Source organism: Pinus tabuliformis, chromosome 5_2 (assembly GCF_031772625.1).
Source record: "Pinus tabuliformis cultivar Carrire ecotype Pingquan chromosome 5_2, CPIR1, whole genome shotgun sequence".
In the NCBI taxonomy this organism is placed as follows: Eukaryota; Viridiplantae; Streptophyta; class Pinopsida; order Pinales; family Pinaceae; genus Pinus; species Pinus tabuliformis.
Genome location: NC_142306.1, coordinates 924,125,577 through 924,147,523, shown reverse-complemented (window position 1 = coordinate 924,147,523; position 21,947 = coordinate 924,125,577).

Here is a 21,947-nt window from a genome sequence, read left to right as displayed (position 1 = left end):
ATAAATGTTATTCAAATGAGACACTATCAATTGAGAATCAAGATATACTACCAACGAGTCGATCCCATAAGAGATTGCCTCGGATAATAAATTGATAACAGCTGTATACTCGGCCATATTGTTTGAAGCAGGACCGATACACACGCCTCTCGATACCATCAACTGACCAGTTGGGTAAAAAAATACCCAAGCTGCGGAAGCAAGATTCCGAGTGTGCCGGCTAGCACCATCGGCGAACCCAAAATAGACCAAATCATCCATCAGCACCTGCCACAGCAGACCAAAAAGCACTGATATCAGAAAACGCTCGACGATCTATGTATAAAATATATACATAAAATACAAAGAAGTCATTGCCCAGCCTGAACTACGCAAAGTACTTCTTTAGGTAGAGCCCATTTCTGGGCTCCGCCAGCTTGTTCCCTTCAAAGTCGATTAGCTCATACGACCCTTTTTCTAATACTCGTTTGATAATGAAAGGACCGTACCACATAGGCTTGAATTTGCCTGCCCCCAAGGCGTCCTTATCTTGGTCGTAGACCAAGACAAGGTCACCTTCAGAAAAAACTCGAGGACGGACAGACTTATCATACTGCGTTTTCACCCTTTTCTTATGGGCCTCGTTCATTGTGGCGGCGTCTCGACGCTGCTCATCGAGATGCTCCAAGTGAACTAGGCGCTCCTCAAGACTCGAAGTCTCTGGAAGGAGTTCGACAGCCAACTTAAGGGATGGAATTTCACATTCGACCGGAAAGATGGATTCCATCCCATAAACCAACTGAAAGGGTGTAAAACCAGTAGCCGTTTTGATGGAGGTTCGGTATGCCCATAAAGCCGGATACAACATAATGTGCCAATTGGACCGATGTTTATCAATTTTCCGTTGGAGTATCGTCTTAAGAGTTTTATTAACTGCCTCGACCTGTCCATTGGCCTGAGGATAATAAGGAGATGAATGCTCCTGACGAAAGCCTAATTTACGAGCCAATTCGGACATTAGTTGATTTTCGAAATGACTGCCATGGTCAGTGACAATCTCCCTTGGGATACCGAATCTTGAGATAACCTGATTGAAAAGAAACAAGGCTGCCGTGTCACTATCATTCTTATAAGTAGGCATGGCTTCAGCCCACTTCGTGAAGTAGTCTATAGCCACGATAATGTACTTGTGATTCGCCGCTGAAGGCGGATTACAATTCGTAAAGTCAATGCCTCACTTAGTAAAGGGACCAATAGTGACAACGGGAAAAAGAGGAGCTGGATGAGCACGCATCTTGCGTGTAAAGATTTGACATGGGTGGCAACGTTTGACCGCTTCCACACAGTCCTTAAAAAGAGAAGGCCAAAAATAGCCGGCACGTAAGATGCGCTGGGCTGTAGCAAGCCCTGATAGATGACCGCCACAAGCTCCACTGTGGCAATCATTGAGCACGGACTCTGCTTCCTCTAAGGTTAAACAACGCCGGAGGATTGAATCAACCCCTCGACGATATTATGTGTCACCAACAATAACATATTTTTTTGCCAGGTGACGTAATTTGCGACGTTCATCCTTGGAGAAAGTAGAGGGGCACTTCGAAGTCTGGAGATAAACAATGATATTTCCGTACCAAGGGTCTTGTGAAGAGATGAGGAATATATGTTCGTCGGGTAAACTTTCCTCATAAACAATATCATCTCCACAAGGTAGCTCCAAGATAAGCTCCGCAAAAACCATGGATTTCTTAGATATGGCAGACAAGAACTCGAGATCGAATTCTTGTAAAATGACTATCCATCTGTTATATTTGCCCCCAATCACTCGCCTACTGAGGAAAAATTGAAATGGATTGACTGCTGCTAAGACAAAAGTTTTACGTAGCAAAATATAATGACGAAGTCGTTGGACCGCGTGGACAGCTGCCAAGGCCAACTTCTCGATCGGAGAATAGCGAAGCTCAGGGCCTATTAAGCCTCGGCTCAAATAATAAATGACGTGCTCGGTGAGAGCATCGTCCTCCTGAACTAGAACCATACCAATGGTTGATTCTGCTGCTGCGAGATATAAAAGGAAGTCTCTACCATAATCCGGTGGACTCAAAAGTGGGGCAGAGACTAATGCTTTTTTCAAAGCATCAAACGACTGTTGCGCAAAGTCATCCCATACAAATGGAACTCCTTTGCGAAGTAGACGCATGAACCCTTTAGTGATCTCGGCGTAATTTGCTATAAACCATCTCAAGAAGTTAGCCTTCCCTTGAAGACTTTGAAGTTGCCGAAGTGAAGACGGGGGAGGCAACTGAATTATTGCCTCAACCTTGAAGGGATCAACCCGAATCCCTTCATTGGACACAATAAACCCTAACAGCCGACCGGATGTAACCGCGAAAACGCATTTATTGGGATTCAACCGGATTTTATAGAAACGACATCGCTCAAAGACTAATCGAAGATGACTGGGATGATCAGTTCTCTTTCGAGAACGAGCAGCGAGATCATCTAAGTATGCTTCGATGACATGTTTGATGTCGTGGAAAGCGTATGACATGGCCCGCTGAAACGTAGCTCCAGCGTTTTTAAGACCAAAAGGCATCTTTCGATATGCAAAGGTACCCCAGGGACATATAAAGGCAGTCTTATGCTGATCCTCAGGACGGATAGAGATTTGATTATAACCTGAGAAACCATCCATAAAGGAGAAAATTTCATTACCCGCACACTCATCAATAATTTGATCAATAAATGGCGTGGGGTAATTGTCTTTAGGACAAGCCTTATTTAAATCCCTAAAATCGATGCATACCCGGATTGTTCCTTGCTTTTTGTCTACAGGGACTGGATTAGAAACCCAATCCGTAAGAGGAACAGGGTATATAAAACCCGCCCTTAGCAGCTTCTCAACCTCAGCTTTGATAGCCGCTGCTTTCCTAGGGTTAACCAGCCGAAGCCTTTGACGAATCGGTTTTGCGTTTTCGTACGTCTTGATCTCATGTTGGACTATAGAAGGATTAATGCCAGACATTTCCTCATAAGACCAAGCAAATACATCATGATATTCCTTGAATAGGTCGGTGTAAATTTGAATTTCTTCAGGGGAACACTCGATTCCGATGAAGATATTCTCAATGATGTTAGGGTCCCTAGAGATGTTGATAGGTATCGTTTTTGAAATTACCGACATATTACCTTCGGCACGAATGTGTGCTGGAGCCAAAGGGTTCGACACCAAATCAACATCACTAGTACAGAGCTCGGAAAACCTAGATTCCACTTCCTGCAATGGAGGAAGAAAATATGAACGATGGTGTAAGTCTTCCCAAGGTCGATCTATACCCATCATTACTTCGAGGATTTCTTCTTCAGAAGGTAGAACCGAATCTAAGCAGTCCAAGGCAGAGGTAGAATCAAAGCTCCAAGCCAGGGCCACATGACCATCTAACTCCTCTTCGGAAAAAGGAGTAGAATGGTTATCTGCAGAGTCTACGATGGACTGATATCTAAGCTCAGCTGCAGATATAGGAAACGCCATTCCATTAACTTGTCCTTCAACTAATGTGGTGGTAGGTGAAGGCAAGGTCCAAGGGTCAGAAAAATAATGAGTTCTGAAGAACTCCTCTTGAGGAGACTCCTTGGATGATGAAATAGCATTGATTCTTGCAAAAGGAGAGGGAAGATCAAATGTACCCATCAATGAGGAATACATCCCTACTCCTAAATTCTCAGTCGGCAGGCGAGGGTTATCCACCAAAGGAACAGTAGAGTCGGAGCTTGCTTGAGGATCGATTGGGGAGTAGTCCAATTGATCAACCTTAACGATTTTCCCCTCATGAGGAAAGCAAATGACATGAAACAGAGTCGACACGACGGCTTCCATCTCGTACACCCAGTTCCTTCCTAATAGGAGATTATAGTCTAGGTTAGCATCTACAACTTCAACTTCGATATTAACGACCTTCCCTCCAACACATATAGGAAAGGCCGAGATGATCCCATGCGGCTTGTGAGAATGGCCATCAAATGCAGTTAAGACGGTTGGTGAAGGAACAGCCGAAGGTGAACCAATAGCCTTCCAACATGACATGGACATGACACATGTGGAAGCTCCTTCATCTATAACGGTGCGAAAAATATTGATTTTCCGGTATGTGGACTTTATCTGAAAAGCCATATGATGAGGGAGTCTCTTTTTGACATTTGACATGTCAAAAGAGAGCACTAAAGAGTTAGCTGGATCGACTGCTCCAATTGCGGAGAGTAAAGCACTTCTCTGAGACGGACACGACTGGAGAACCTCCAAAGCGGACATAGCACACGGGCTTTGAGCCAAATCCTCCACAATGGAGTAATTTTGGGCGGCCCTAGCATTAGGGTTAATCGTCGCGCGTTTGGCGAAACCTTTCGGTATCCTAGGTATAGTCTCAACAGGAGGTCGCTCAATATGAAGGTCATTACCTCCGGGAACCGTTTTATCCTTAGATGTTTCGGCTTCACCATAATCACGTGACCGAGTAGTCACATGGACATTTGAACCCATCATAAAAACATTTGATGCTTTTTCCCCTTCCTGGTTGCCCCCCGAGGAGGTCCCAGGATTTGAATTCGCGCCAGCAAGAAGTTGCTGCCCTTGGGGAAACGGGTTAGTTAACACAGCTTGCGAACTAGAAGTCCCTTGTTGTCCTAACAAGCACTGAGCGTCTTCAATTCTAGGGTAGAGATGAGTTAGATGGTCCCCGCTGCATAACTTGCAAGGGAACTTAACTTTCTTTCTCGACTCACCTTTACCACCACCAGCGTTGTTGCCGAATTTATTTGCATCGGGCTTCCCATCCGAGTTCTTCTTCTTACCATGTCCTTTCTTTTTCCCATTGGAGTTTTGATTTCCTTTGGGGTTATCGGATTGGATGGCATTAACTGAAGAAGTTTGGGAAGCGGGAGGATTAGACAATGTGACTTGGTTGTTGGAAGCAGTTTTCAAAGACAACTGCTGCAATTAATTCAACAAGTTCACTGTAGATGTGTCTACTGACCCAATGATACCATCCACATGCAGACCTGGCTTCGGCTTAGCTAAATCAACCTTAGATCCAGGAGCATCTGGCAAGTACTTTTGGAGGATCCCAGACTAAGAGTAAATCAGTTCTAACTGCTGGGCCCTGAAAATGGCTTGCTCCTCGGAATAGACCCCAGACATGGAGACATCCTTGGAGATCTCGGGTTGTAAAGACTTCAAAAACCACTCTAGATGGTACTCCGGAGGGATTTCGGCTTTAATGAGCCTCTTTCTCCGTCTCCATTCCTGAATGTGATCAAAAATGTGGGTTGCCTTATCCTGATGAAAGGTAGCCAGAAGTTCAGTTCCGGCGTCATAGCGGACAGGCAACTGAAAGTGATTTAAGAAAATATTGGCTAAGTCAGCGAAGGATGAGAAGCTTCCCCCTGGCAACTCTATATACCACTTGGCCGCGTTGCCAGTTAAGGTGCGCTGAAAGAGTCTCAACCTAATCGAATCATTGATGAGGGAGTTGGATGAGCACCATAGATGGAACGTGGTTACGTGGTCGCCTGGGTCCTCACCACTCTTCCCTTCGAATTTTGGTATGTCCGAAGGGAGTTTAGTAGGGACCGGAGGCCAGGCCGGATTATATTTAATTGGGTCGTTTGTTAACTTTGTGAGATCTGGCAAGTTTAACGTTGCCAGAAACGGAAGCCTAGGAGGACCTAAGGGATTCCATCCAGACTGGGCAGAATTCCCTAAGCTCTGAAAAGATTGTCCTGGAATTTGTGAGGCACCAGGTTGCCCGAAGTAACCAGTAGAACCGGCTGAACCAAAAGGCAAGCCTTGAGATCCAGCAAAATTCGGAGTTTGACCAACTCCTGCCGTATAACCTCCATAACCCGCAAAGTTTCCTCCTAAAGCATGGTAAGGAGTTGATAACCCCTAATATGGATTCCAAGCCGAAGCAAGGGGAGGAATACTTTGAAATGAACTAACAGTGGTGTACGGCCTATTCCCTTGTTGGTCGATGAACGGATTCCAAGTTCCCGCGTTACTAACCCTAGGGTTATTCCAACCTTGGAAAGGATTGTTGCTTTTTCCTACTGAAGAAAAAGGCATGGATCCTATTGTTGGGTTGGAATGTGGTATATGACCACTTCCGAAAGGAAAACCCTGGAACGAAGCCGATTCGCTCGCCATGGACGTAGCAGCACTAAACGGGACCGATGGAATACCCTGTGATTGGGTGCCAAATGGGAAAAATCCTGTACCAAAAGCATTGCTTTGGGCATTTCCACTCGTAGACGGAATGGAGGTAGACCCAAGTAAAGATGTGCTCGCAAAAGATCCAAATAAAGAAGTGGAGGGGATGGAAATGGTTCCTCCCCCTTGCACAGATGTTGGGGTTTGCATTGTCGTAGCACTCGTAGAAGCCATGCTTCCAGTAGTAGTCATAAATGGTAAGCGCGTAGCGTAACCTGGACTTGCCGGTCTATGTGACGGAGTCCCAACGTATTGCAACACGTCTGGATGACTAAATGGTAGGGGAGAATTCGGAGCCCCTAACGACTCAGAGAATTCTTCTACCTCTACGTTATTCTCCGCTTGAAAGCGAACTCAAGAAAGGATTGGAGTATCCCTCTCTTGTTCAGAAGTACCAGGCCTTGCTGGGACAATAATGCCTCCGCTAAGAGGATCAATCTCCGATGCGTCAACCGGCGTAGGACGAACCCCACCGGTGATATTCCCTCTGCGCCTTCTCGGAGAAGGCTCTAAACTCGGTGGCAAAAGACCACGAAGTCTTCGAGATCGTCTAGGAGATCGGTCAGCCACTTTGAATTTTTTGTTATGATCTAACTAAAGACTCAAAAAATTGAAAGCTAGGCCAACTAGGAGCACAGAGCACACACTACAAAGTCCCTAAAGATACAGCCAGTCAAACAACTTCCAAGTATTTCCACTCCGGGTGATTAAGACCGGACACCAAAATACGAGAAAGTGAATCAAGGGGCCTTCCGAAGATAGTCTGGGATGATGAGGGCCCAGTCCTATCAGTGAAGGTATCAGAGAAAGTTACGCTGACCTCCTAACAACAGCCTGCACCGGTGCAAGCCCCCAAGCTTCGCAAGGGTGCCCTCCAGTAGTATCGTCGAGAGTGATACAACATCGACCTCAGGTGCCACGGGATTCCCCTCCGCAGCCACCTATGCAGATCCCTAGGAGAGGCAACTATGGGTACCAACTCGTCGCAGAAGCCAGGCGGAACAGTCGTGAGGTAAGTTCGGACAAGTAGGAGAGAGGGTATCTCTCGTCCCTGTCTTCACAGACCCTCGTGCTTAACTCCCAGATCCAGAGCTTTCCTGATCTCCCTAACACTATTGGATTTACTCTCGTTAATCAGACTCTTATGTTTGACGTTTTATGTGGCCTTGGAGAGTTAACTCTCCACTCGCCTAATCCAAGGCCCTAAAATCCTAAACTTGTTGGTGTAACTGACTAAAACAAAAAGTTCTAGTGGATTTTAATTTAGCGCTTGATTTTATTAGGTTGTTCTTTAAGTCAGAAGGTAATGGAGATGAAACTTGTGGTGTTTTATGGACGCAAAAGAAATTAATAAAACTTAGCTACATGCACATGCACTTTTTGTTTTTCGATGAAGAGCAATTTCTATGAGGTTCAGAGATACTTCTAATGTAAACAAATTTTCTTTTCTTTTCAGACTCCAGACTCACAAAAATTAACAAAACTATATATGCCTAAAAAAGAGATGCAAATCTATCCTAATGCAAGAACTATATGTGGATGCAAGATTTGGAAGACTACTCTAAAAACAAAGAAGGAAAGTTGCTTTCTTATCAAATTTGTCTTGCCACTAATGTTATAGACATTTTTGTGCCTAACAGCATGGAGCATGAAATGTCAATAATCTGAGGGATCCAAAGTCCCTAAACATGTTGTTCTTACCCTTAGAGGAACAAGGTCTGCAAACCACAGCACTGAGAATCAGTTCTCCACCCAAAAACACTCAAAAACAGGCTATTTCTGGATCATGTCAGCTGCTCCACTGAGCATCTGTGCTGAATGTCAACTGCTCCTCCTTGTACCTGCGCTGAAGGTCAAAACTAATGAAGGCTACCTGCGCTGGGCGAGATTGGCCAAGTGGCACAGTCATTCTGCAAGGTGTCAACTGCCCAGGAAGCTTCCAAACTGACACTTGGGTCAAGGAATTCGCCTAGTGATGAGTAAGAGAGTCTTGATCTCCAAGTGGAAGCAAGATTCTCCAAGTGGACTCAAGAACTGAAGATTAACTAAAGTGGGAGAGGACACAAGTCAGCTTCAGGCCAGTCTCAAGATGACTCATCTTTTCTCCAAAACCCTATATATAGAGCTCGCTCATGAGGTCTAAGGAGGCTGGAATTTTGTGCAAGTAAGGAAGTGCTGTTGGTTTGTGTATAGAGCTATTGGGTGTTTTGCTTGAAGGAGGTGAAGAGGAGATTTCTTTCAGCTGGGAGGTGTTGCTGGATTGGGCCCATTGTGGTTGTAACTCTCTCAGAACTTTACTTCTATTATCAATAAAGTATTTGAGGTTCTTCTATATGCATGTGTCTTTATGATGAATGGAGGCTTGTATATTTGATTTATGCTAATCGTATAATCGATTATGGATGTATGCTTCTTGTAGTTTCCTTTTCTTGTGCTTTTACAGGATCTGTGTGTAGCTGGGCCGGTGAAAGGGCAAGGAGCTAGGAGCAAGAGGCAAGGAGTGAAGACTGGATCGACTATTAGCGCAAGATAATAGTTAGTAGATCATCCTTTTCTTCCCTCTCTCATCTCATAAAGAAGAAACTTTGAATAGCTTTGCATTCAGTTGTTGCTGGAGTACTATCACCTTCAGAGTGGGATAGAGGCATTCTGCATTAGATACTTTTCCCCCCAACAAATTGGCGACTCCGCTGGGGAGCGTATCTTGTTGGTTTGTTGTGTTTCTTGCTATTCATTTCATAAACAAAGGGAGTACCGAATCGAACTGTGTTTGAGTCCATCAAACACAAAGTAGAGGGCAGCTACTCTAGCTCAGTTTCTGGGCAAGTTTATGATTTGAAGAGCTGATCCACAAGGACTCTAATAAGCTCTTAGTGATAGCTTTTCATCCTCCTTTACATCCCTTAGTGTGTCCTTGACTGATAGCTTCTGATTTGAGCAAAAACTATGAATTTTTGAGCAATCTGTGACCCGGAAACCAAGACGAACGAAAGTCTCGTTCTTCATTGCAGGCTGTACAAAGGCAGTGTGCATTTCAGCGCAGTTCCCGAAGGGGCTACCTGCGTTGAAGGTCAAACAGGCAGTGTTACACCTGCGCTGGACCAGTCTTGGCTTGCGTTACTGAGGTTTCCTGCTGTGTCTTGCCTTGCTTTCACTATTGTTTTTTGCTGATTGTTGCCAGTCAGTAGGCCTATCTGAAATCATCTTCCTTTGTCATTATTCTGCCTCAGTTTTATAAAGAAACTGCATTTGTTCTTTTGTATTTCTTGTGTCATTTACAGTTTCCCATAACGAAAGTGAACCAGTCTTGCATTGACCTCTTAGATCTAGACCTGTGATTAAGTGTTGTTCTGATCTTAAGAGTTAGTTTATTTGTTGTTCATAGCTGATTGAGTTTGTCACTTTCGTTATATGGTTTGAATTTATATATTTCTAAGTGTCGAAACAAGTGAATCGTAAGGTGTCTTTCGATTTTGGACGAACTTGTTTGCTTTCACTTGAAATTGAATTCAAAGTTATACAACAACTTTCTTTTTGCATTTCATCAACATTAAGAAAGAGAAAAGAAATACTTGCATTGTGCATGTGCATTATGACAGTTTGCATGTTGATTTAGGAAAGTGCATTAGTGTGTGCTCTATGATCTGTGTGAAAAGGTGTTATCTTCCTTCTCCCTCAGTATTTAAGGTTTTCAAAGTTGAAAGATTGAAAAGCTTGCTTATCATCTTAGATTGCATTCAGGAGTGTTACTATACATCTCGTGGTGATCCATAAAGGCAAACTGCTAAACAAGATCAACCTTAAAATAAATTGAATTTACATAACAACGCATTGAAACATAACGCAAACATCTAGAGGTCTAAGCTAGAGACGTGTTCCGGCGTCGTTAAACGTGATATCTTAGCATTGAGTGGTTGGGTGATTCCTCCACGGTGAAACGATAAGTATCAATACGGACTTGTGCTCCCACGTACCGTCGTGTATATATTGGGAGACCCCTATAGGATCAAAGCCTTTATCCATAGGAAACCGTTTTGGCCGCCCTACTGATCGCAATGCAGTGAACACAGCATTCACGAAGATCGACCACTCGTACCGTAAAACGTATTCTGTGGTTTTGCGAAAAGTTTGGCACACCCTCTGCCTAGAACTCCAGAGCAGTTTCTTTTGGCCTTTTTCAAACTCTATAACTGAAAAAGTCCATCCGAGCATTTGTCACTTCGGGCTCGTTAAAACATCGAAGGAGACTAGAGTCATCTTTAGCTTTTTCTTGACTCTTAAAAAGTGAAAAAGCAAGTTGTGTCTAAGCGTCGTTATAAAATTTATTTTAAACGGAACATAATCACCTCCTATTCCCGCGTTGATCTTTAAGTTGAGAACATGGAACGCCCCAACCAAGGAACTCCACATGATGGAAATCCTAGTCCTTTCTCCTCTTGGGGAGAAGTTGGTGCGCCCCACATGGCCACATTGTCGCTTCCAGGACTGACAATTGACCTGCCTATTTGGCTATTCTCAACTAGTGTAGTTCAGAACACCATGGTTCCTGAGCAGTCGAGTCAACAGTTAGATGAATCTAGAGCATCCCACCAGCCTTCTACTTCCTCTAACCCTTCCTCCGATCCTTCATCTTCAAAAGGTAAAGCTGGCAAAAGCCAAGCTCCCATGGAGAAGAAGGAAATGAAGAAGAAAGAGAAGAAGAAGGAGCCTAAGGCGGCTGGGGGCAAGCAAAATACATCTGACAAAAACCCACACACAGCACTGAACGGGCCTAAATCGCCATGTGTCATATGTACAGAGACCACTTCCATAGAGATTGTCCCTGTATTCCCCGGATACTAAGGGACTGGTCCCCTCGTCTGCACAATTCGGGAGCATAAACCTCTGGTAGCCATGTTGATTGCTTACCGTCAACCAGCGAAAGTGAAGGTTCAAGACAAAGAGGGGGAGCAAGATCCCCCTGCAAACAGTGTGAAGGCGGTCACGCCATCCACCGTTGTCCCTTCTTAGACGAAGCGAAGAGATTTTTAGAAGATCGTCCGGTTTCTCCGGTAATACTTCCTCCTGGATACAAAAAACTCGTGCCAAGTCCTTCGTTGGTGGAAAACACAGCTGGCCCGCTCAAGTGGTCAGCTGAAGCGTCAGTCATTGGAAATGAACCTACTGAATCCAGACCAGACGAAAGTCTAAAGGTCGATACGGCAGTTGACCCGGTTCTTCCTTCAGAGGTTTCATCTTCAAATGACACCGTCACTGAAGATTCATCTTCAAATGACACCATCACGGAAGAGAATAAGGATGACACCATCCAGATTCTTTTCGTCAACACAGATTCTGATGAGCATCAGGGCAATGCACCCATTCCTTTATCGCAGGAAGGAACATCGTCAGGATCGTATCCGGCCGTGTATTCGGTCCCACCACCAAGCAACCTGGTTGTGTCCTTTGATTGGAACCAACTGGGCAGACCCCGGTTACCAGCCAGTATACCATTCAGAATCATAGTCCAAATTTATAGGATGGTAATGGCTGGAACTATCATTGATGAAGGGGCATCTATGAGTATCCTTTCCTCTGTTGCTTGGAAAGCACTGGGTTCCCCAGCGCTTTTGCCTGAGATAAGAAATCTCTCGGGCTTTGATAAAGGAACCAGTCGACCATTAGGGATCCTCCCCAATGTGCCTGTTACATTGAAAGGGAAGACCGTTAATTTGAACGTGATGGTCGTTCAAGGACCCTTGGATTATAACCTACTCCTTGGACGTGACTATATATATTGCATGGGAGCTATAGTCTCCTCACTCTTTAGAGTAATGTGTTTTCCACACGAAGGAAAGGTGGTCAAGCTCGTAGACCAAATTTCATTTCCGGGATCACGCATCGCAAATAGTCAAATACCAATCCTCAATGGTCTATTCACCTAAGAAATGTCTCCACCCCCAGTCTTCCTTCCCGATGAATGCGAGTGATTCGGAAAGATAGAACTAGAACCCAGGGGGCATGCATCTTGGTCTGCTTCGGGCAGAGGAAACCTTGGGTATAAAGTAGAATTTCCGCGAAAGAATATGACTGGTCCGTACCCCGTCCGTGGATGGAAGAGGGGTTGTTCTAGAATAGGGTTCTTTTGATAAGGTTATTTGTCTGACAAAGGTCATTCAACTTTGTCTAAACAGGTAGGCTACCAAGGAAAGAGATTCTATTGCGGCAGCAAATGGTAACCATCTTTGGGTAAAAGGCAAGCCTCACCCATTAAAACTAATGTTTTAGAGGATAAGTAGGGGCAGCCTCCAAAGAAAAGGATTCCTTTGCTGCAACAAGTAGTAACCATCTTTGAGTAACCTAATGATAGACATCGCCGAAGAAAGAGTTTCATTTGCGGCAGCAAATAAAACCATCCTTTGGGTAACCAGAAAGAGGCAAGCCTCACCCTTTAAAACAAATGTTTTATCGGATAAGTAGGGGCAGCTTTGAAATTGTACCTTATACCTGGGGGCATGCAAACCTTTTGGAGTGTAAACAAAGAGCGGTCATTGATCGTTTCCTAACTTACATAAAGAAAGGATGTGGGGCAAAGGTCAAAAATTGCCAAATTTAGAGCATAGCTTTTGTAAGGTGCAAGCTCTATAAAAATTGGAATCTTGCAGGAAGACATTTCTTATCCTATGACTGGTATTTCGAGCAGTTTTAGCATAAAGTTCATGCTCGTTAAAAAATAAACGCAAGATCCGAGCAGTTTTAACGCGGTCTTCATGCTCGTTAAAAAATAAATAAAAGCAGTGAGCAATGTTTCCTCCAGAGTTTAAGCTCATTTTTATCTAAAAAAAGAACCTATTCCGGTAAATAACCATTGTGATCGTAAATTTATTAGCCATAAAAGCCTTGGTCGTGTTTGCACCCGCCACCTCCATTCCATTTGGCCTATCGTTCACCTCCATATGATTGTTTACCCATTTTGAGGAACAGCTGCGAAGAGTGATTCCACTTAGCCATCCTTGTGACACTGCCGTGATTGGAAAATTCCAACCTGCACCTGGAATCTGCTGCTATCCCTGTTTATCACTCGTTCCTCAAAAGACGAGTCTTCTTTGAGCTCTTTTCATCTGAATTGTAAAATATGAAAAGTTTGCCGAGTTTTGGCCTTCCAGCTCGTTAAAAGGACCGGAAGAGCTATCCCTCCTCTAGATTTTAATCTTTTTGGACTTGAGGGATTATTGCACAAAAAGGTCGAGCACTTGTTTTATTCGGCTCGTTAAAGTAATCGAAAACTCATCCCTTCTGTATTGTTTTATACTTTTTCGGACTTAAGGGATTAGATGACGAAAAAGGAATTGTGGAGTTAACTTTCTGTACCTTTTCAGACTCTCTAAAAATGAAAAGGACCGAGTTGTCTTTGTCGCTAGACTCGTTAAAATGATTAAATAGCGACAAACTTGTCTTTAGACGAGAACGAGTTTCCTTATCGCTAGGCTCGTTAAAACATAGCGATGGGCTTGCCCGAAGGGTAGGTTATAGAACAAGCATATGTTATCCTCCTCAAGCTTGACAAAAATAAAGAGGTACTGGTCGGAAATGACTGGGGAAAAATTGGGAGAACCTCAAATACTTTGATGGTAGCAAGTCGCTCTTGAACATGACACTTTGTCCTCCGTACCACATCGGGTTGGGTTGTTTCATTCACCGGTCTCATCACCATGGTCCTCGCCAAACCATCCGTATTTGGGGTAATGCTACCGATCCATCACATTAGTGTCGTTATATGTTCAAGAGATGTGTTCAGAAAGAGTCGACCGTGTCCCATCCACTGCCATACATTATCCTTCATCCACCCATGATCGCCACCCTGAATCATATCTCACAGTTTGTTTTCACCTCCACTAAAGTCATTAGCTCCGTTCCGTGTCACTGATGTGGGATTCATTAAGGCCCTCCTTTGACGGTTCGCTTCTTGTCGACTTCAGCTCATTATCCAAGAAGTTGATCTAGGAACACGCCCCCCAGTACTTTGAAGCTTGCATGCCTCAATGGCAAGTTTCTCACTTCCGGCGACAGGTATACATCAATGACCTTCGACCAGAAGATTTTGCGTGGTGTTCGACACCAAGTCCTTTATTCACACCACGTGAATTGTACTGTAGTACCTTGAGGGTCATTGTCATTATTGGTGATTCCTCTCGCGCTTGTTAACGGTTTACATTATTGACCGGTAATCAAGCGATGTCTTTCCATGTTCGACTTCAGCGAAATTCTCACATGGATCGACTTGTACTTAGAGTGAAGATCGAACGAGATTGAAGACCCCGGATATAGTTTCATCCATCCGGGCTGCGATATATATTCAGGAAATATAAAGACATTTGATATGTACATCATTGCAGCAGATGATCATCCTACTCAAAGGATGATAATTTCAGTAGAGAATTATCAGTCTATAATCAGACGGTCGTCTGTTATGTGTACCAAAATGAATTTATAAAGCTGAGCATGGGAATGCCCGCCTCAGCTAGATCATGAAAGCAGAATGAAAAATAATGTATTGTATTGTATTTTATTGCAGGGCACCTCTCAGCGATTGAATGAACTTCGGATCCTCCTAATAAAGCATTTCACCCGATAAACGACCTCATACTTTAGGGGGCAACTGTTATAGACATTTTTGTGCCTAACAGCATGGAGCATGAAATGTCAATAATCTGAGGGATCCAAAGTCCCTAAACATGTTGTTCTTACCCTTAGAGGAACAAGGTCTGCAAACCACAGCACTGAGAATCAGTTCTCCACCCAAAAACACTCAAAAACAGGCTATTTCTGGATCATGTCAGCTGCTCCACTGAGCATCTGCGCTGAATGTCAACTGCTCCTCCTTGTACCTGCGCTGAAGGTCAAAACTAATGAAGGCTACCTGCGCTGGGCGAGATTGGCCAAGTGGCACAGTCATTCTGCAAGGTGTCAACTGCCCAGGAAGCTTCCAAACTGACACTTGGGTCAAGGAATTCGCCTAGTGATGAGTAAGAGAGTCTTGATCTCCAAGTGGAAGCAAGATTCTCCAAGTGGACTCAAGAACTGAAGATTAACTAAAGTGGGAGAGGACACAAGTCAACTTCAGGCCAGTCTCAAGATGACTCATCTTTTCTCCAAAACCCTATATATAGAGCTCGCTCATGAGGTCTAAGGAGGCTGGAATTTTGTGCAAGTAAGGAAGTGTTGTTGGTTTGTGTATAGAGCTATTGGGTGTTTTGCTTGAAGGAGGTGAAGAGGAGATTTCTTTCAGCTGGGAGGTGTTGCTGGATTGGGCCCATTGTGGTTGTAACTCTCTCAGAACTTTACTTCTATTATCAATAAAATATTTGAGGTTCTTCTATATGCATGTGTCTTTATGATGAATGGAGGCTTGTATATTTGATTTATGCTAATCCTATAATCAATTATGGATGTATGCTTCTTGTAGTTTCCTTTTCTTGTGCTTTTACAGGATCTGTGTGTAGCTGGGCCAGTGAAAGGGCAAGGAGCTAGGAGCAAGCGGCAAGGAGTGAAGACTGGATCGACTATTAGCGCAAGATAACAGTTAGTAGATCATCCTTTTCTTCCCTCTCTCATCTCATAAAGAAGAAACTTTGAATAGCTTTGCATTCAGTTGTTGCTGGAGTACTATCACCTTCAGAGTGGGATAGAGGCATTCTGCATTAGATACTTTTCCCCCCAACAACTAAGATGCTTAGATAGAAGATGATGTGTTACCAATCATTTCGTCCAAACAATAAAAACAAGTTCGAAGATAAAGACAAAGCACTTTCACTTCGCAAAAAAGGAAATCAAATGAAAAGCAAGTTTAAGAAAGCGAAACTCAAAACTTTCAAAAGATTTTCTTTCAATCAACAAAGAAGTCTTTTTCAAGGGAAAACTCTCAAAAATACTGACACTAATGATTGAAGAAAAAGGCAACCAAACACTTTTGCGAATTCACACCTTTGAAATGATGAAAACCCAACAAAAATAAATGTGTTCGAAATCACTCTTTGACAATCAAAAGCAGCAATGAAAGTCCAAAAGATCAAAAGACAAGTTTCAAGAAAATGGTAACAAACAACTTTCCCAAAACGAAGGAGCAAATGGTCACAAAAAGGGTTTCGTTAAGCAAACAAAAAGGGTCATCAAACAAAATGAACACAAAGATTGAATCCAACCTTCCTACTCTGCCAAAACAAAGCAGTCAAGACTCTAAACCAGAAATCTTGTGTGTCAAAATCAATGACGCTTGCAATCAACGAAAACAAGACTAGTACTCCTTATAACTAGAAAGAGTTCAGAACAAGATGCCCCCTGTCAAACAGAGAACTGTTACTGGAAAATAACTGCTTAAGACTGACCCAAACTACCAGACAAACATCCAGCAAAAAGAAAATTTACAAATCTTGAAAATTATATAATATACGCGCCTGCAGTGATGTGCAGAATGCGTGTACACGCGACTGTAACTGAGGAAACTCGCGTATACGTGGGTTTACTTAGTACAACTTGCGTATATACGCTTCTGTAATCCAGAAAAAGAGCGTATCTGAAGTTTTTCAAGAAAAATAAAAAACACAGACTGAAAAAACTGGAAAATCTTGGAGTTCAAGAACGGATCAAACAGTCAAAACCAGCAAACAGAGGGGCTGAGTCTTGATTGGCTTGATGACTACCCAAACTAGGAACAACAAGAGTGTTGCTCCCCAGCGGAGTCGCCAATTCTGGTTGAGGGGAAAGTACCCCGAGGGTCCTTTGGGTTAAGACTCTACCAGACTGAAAAATGCTTATTCAAAGAAACACACACACAGCCATCATCTTTACTTTAAGCAAATTACAATGTTAAGGGTACGTACCTAAGGTCCTACGTTCGAGAAGGCCTTTAGGGTCCAAACCCTTCTTGGAGTTCCCTTCTTCCTCTTTGACCTGCAAGACAAACAAATCAAAGAATACAACAGTACATAGACAAATACTTATATGAAAATCATCTTCATGCTATAAAGTTAGTTATAAAAATCTTTAAGTAACTACTTGCATAAGAATTCAAAACATGAATCTCATAAGCATAAAGAAAGATTGTTTCGGGAACAAAGACGTGTTTCTTTATATAAAGGCAAGTAAAGTACATATAACGGAAAGATATCACCTGAAACACCTTCAGCAGGCTCCAAGCAAAGCTTCCTCCCAGATTCGTTCTAGCCTCAAGCCTCCAACAAGAGCTCCTTCCAAGTCTTACTCAATGATGACATAAAGGATATATGATCACCAATACACATGGAAACAAGGGTTTCCTATGCAAAATGGGGGAAGTGCAGAATGCACCAAGGACTTCAGACCTGGTCTAAGGGGAAAATCTCAGCATAATAATCTTGCTCTTCTTTTCTCTCTCCCTTTGGCCTTCCCTTTGATGTCTTTTTATACCATCTCCAAAGTAGTTTTTTAGTTAGGAGTTGGTTGGGAACAGTTAGGCCACGGGCACTAACAGGTGATCAAGCAGGTAAAACCCGCGATCTCCGCCCGAAAATGAGGAATTTATTATTTTTTTAAGTGTTTTAATACATACACGCGGGTTGGGTATAACAGACCCGCGTGTACACGCGTTTAACTCAGGGCAATGTCGCGTATAGGGAATAAAACACTGTTTTTTAAATTTTAGGACCAGGTCTGGAAGGAGGGGTTGCCCTAGGCCATGAGTGCAGCATCACAAACCATAAGAGTGAGATTTGGAGCTATAACATGTATCATCAGTTTATTTCTCTTGCACCAACTCTGCAGTTTGAGGATGCTCAGTAGGAGGCAACCTCAATCTCTTGTTCAATGTAGCAATATCATCATCTTTGTTTTTCATAAGGGCCCTTACACCCTTAGGATCCTTAGGATCACGTCCTAAGTCAATTATGATTTCCTCCAACGTTTTAATTCTGTTGTCTTTAGCTGTGGAGGACATTCTTTCTAAATCTAGCTGAGTGTTAGTTTTCTTCAACGATTCTTTCAATTCATGGGCCAATGTAGCCCTATCTGCCAATGTGGCATATACCATCTCACCAGTGTGCTTATGTAGCTCAATCTGGTCCATTGGGTGGATGTCTTTGGCCATGACCTGCAAATTTGTCCTAACATAGTCTGCAGCTGACTGAGGCTGCTGAACTTTGGGCTTGAAATGGCTGAGGATCATTTTCTCTTCCTTGATATCATATGCTGCCATCAATCTTTCCTGCTTGGCAGGTGTTGCTTTTAGGAATTGGTCATATAATTGGACCCTCAGCAGCTCATTTTGAGCCTTGATCTCTTTGAAGCTGGCTTTAATGCTGGCTGGCTTCTTGCTTCGTTGTGTGGAGGAAGACACCTCCATAGCCTGTTGTCTGTCTAGCTCTTGCTGGAAAGAGCTGGTAGGAGTTGGTTGGCTTCCCTCTTTGTCCCTCCTTGGGTTTTCAGGGATTTCTTCATTGATTTCCTCCTCAAATGGAGAATCAACTTTTTGCCTCTTAGATTCAGGTTGTTGTGTAGATCAAATGGCAGGTGTGGAATCTTCTCTGTCACATTTTCTACCTCTTTCCTCATGGGTAGGAGTCTGTAAAATAGGCATTTAGGGTGCCTCTATTTGCTGTGGGGGAGCCTGTTCTTGGGACTGCTCCATTGAAGTAGCAGGCAGCTCTGCAGTCACCTGTTCTATGTCCATTGGCTCTTTTCCCTTTGTTGTACCTGTTGTTGATGAAGATGGTGCTTGGCTGAGTGGGGCAGTTGCAGCAATTGATGTGTCCTCTCCAATTTTCTGTGGAAACTTGAATGTTACCTGCTCACAAGAATCTAAGTCAAGACTCTTTTCAAGATCTTTAACATTTTGCTCCTTAATTTCCTCTTGAGTTAATTCCTCAATTAGAGTGCCTTGTTCCCATGCATCTTGATTAGCATATTGTTCAATGTGTGGGATTTTGCAGTGTGTATACGGTGTCAATCTATATTTTACTCTTCTGGCACTAATAAAGCCAAGTGGGTCATAAGGGACCCACCATAAACTTATTTTCAATTTAAGTTGATACTTCAATATTAGGTCAGTATCTTGCCAACCTTCCTTCTTGTTCACGATGAAGGGGCCTAGGTGGTCTTTGAATTTTAGGCGAGCCTTTTTCTTGGTGCTGTGAAAATGAGTAAGATCTGAATTGATTAGCTTCCTGTAGTATTCCAAGGCAAACAGCCTCATTGGTACATATCTTGGGAGCCCGTAAGGACAGAGCTCACAGCCATATATTTTGATGACAGTGTGATCCTGGTATATATACCAATCACCTAATTTGTAGTTCTTAGACAGCTGCAATGTCTTCTGCATCTCATAAGATATTCTGGGAGGAGGAGCTTTCATTAAGAGGCATGAGACTAGATAGACAAACTGGTCTATGAATTCACAGTAGGAGTAAGGAGAATGCTGGACTTGATGGAATACTGATGACCAGAGGACAACAGACCTTCTTTCTCCCTTTGAATCCAATTTTTTGATGGGACACTGGAAGCTTTCAGACTGATAATACATGAACAAATGGTAAATGTATGAGGAATATTTAAAGACTCCTTCCCTATCAAGCTTTATGAGCTGGTCATGAATTTTGTTTGCTATGAACTTGGCATAATTATACTTGACAGCAGGAGGCTGCCCTTGGCTGAATGAAGACAACAAAACCAGCACTGTCTCATCCACATGTTCACTTGTTTTGAAGCCTAAAACATAGGATATCATGTCTACTAGTAGCTTGCCAACCTCATTGAAATGGCTATACAAGAATGGAGGTGGCTCCTTAGGTTGACAATCTGCCCTCATAAATGTCTTAGCAATCTTCTCAATTTTGGGGCCAGGGAGCCAGGAGGCTTCTTCCAGTAAATTCTTCATGGAGAAAGGAAACAACAGCTGAGTCTGTTTGAAATTCAACATCTGGTTGATGGAGTCAGGAGTGATGTAAAAAAGTATGCTCCCAGATGGAGACTTGACAGCCCTCTGACTTGGCTCATAGTTTGCAGCACAGAGGTGAATAATCTCTGGAAAAATATTAACAGAGGGAAGGAAATAATGTGGCAAATTGGACTCCCATATGCCATATATGTCAGAGTTGTTTATGAAGCTGTTTCTTAGCTGACAGTAGGTATGTAGATGATTCTTGTCCCCAACTAGGTCTTGAATAAGATAGTCTCTGTTAGTCAAGTCCATTGACTCAAGCTCTTTGCTTGGTGGATTCATGGGAGTGATGTTAAGAGCTAATGGAGTAGCCATTATGACACTTTTCAATGTTTGAGCTTGAAAGGAGGATCAAGGCAACAACAGGTTGAACAAATTTGCTTGTGAGGACTAGCAGAAGAAACTGGAACTGAACTCACATGTAACAAAAGCTTGACTGTTTGGCACTTATGCTATGAGAGAGACAAACTTTGCATAGTTTTTGGGCCAAATTCCCTTCTCTTAGTGAATTCTCTGGGGTTAAACACTGTGAGGAAAAATTCAAAGGGGCAGAGGATAATTACAGCTTCAGTGGACTGACTTATACAGTGGAATGAGGTGAAATTGGGCAATGCTGAGCTGCTGCAAGATTTTGTCTGGAGGTCGAGCTCTAAACGGAGTTTCGACAGTGAAATTGTAAATGGGCGCGGGTTTACAAGGTTGCTTTTGAAGTGAAGGCTTACCAGTGGATTTTAGTGAAGTCTTAGGTGTAGCAGAGTTGCCAATTGAGGAATTTTGCAGGTTTGCAGCATGTACAGTGGAGAAAAATGGAAGAACAGGAGCGAAGAGGGGAGAAATTGGCAAATACCTGGTTTAACCAGCGTCGAGGGTGGACGAGCTGGTGCAATGGTAAGCTATGGAGTCGAATTGTAGGCCGCAGCAGCTTGGTTGGTCGATTTTGAGCTTTGGGAATGAAAACGGTAACAAGGGCGAACCAGAACTTTACAAATGGACCAATAGAAATGAACAAAAACGGTCATTTGCGCGCTTTTTGTATAAAAAATGACATTTTGGCGCTTTTGGCGCTTTTTCTGGATGACGTCAGCATGATGTCACCGGCGGGTCCCGGGTACGGATGGGTGACGTGGCAGCTGACAGGGAGGTGACGTGGCGATGACACAGTGGCAGGGCGCAGGCAGGAAAGGGATGAGGTGGCAGCAATCACGGCATAGCAGCAGAGGTGTGGAGGTGATGTCATGGGGAGACGTGGCGTCGACGTTACACAGGGGAAGGCGGTATCTGGTTTTATCGCACTGCTTTTGTGCATAGGCGGTTTCGGCGGAGGGGGACCCAACACAGTTGGGAGGGCGACGCGTGGCGGGAGTACGACAGGAAAACCGCCCATCTCCGAGACACTAACCATAGGCACCTCTGGATGTGAAAAGACTTGCCCACCGTAGATCTCGGGCGCGCCAGATCTGACGGCTGGCGGCACAATCAACACGGGGGATGGTTAGGGAGGGGGCCCGCGGCATTATTTTATTAATTGTTTTAATCCGGCGGGGGGAAACTTTAATAAAGTGGGTTTATGGGTTATGCGCAATCGGGGTTAAATATTTTATACACATGACTTTAGGATAAGGGCGGAAAATGGGTTTTATAGGGTTAGGATTAGAGGGGAATGGCTGTTAGTCTAACCAGATGTCAAACTAACTCCAGGTTAGGACACGGAAGGGTTAATAGGAGCCCCAAATGGACTACTATTTCCCGGACTTAAGAAAT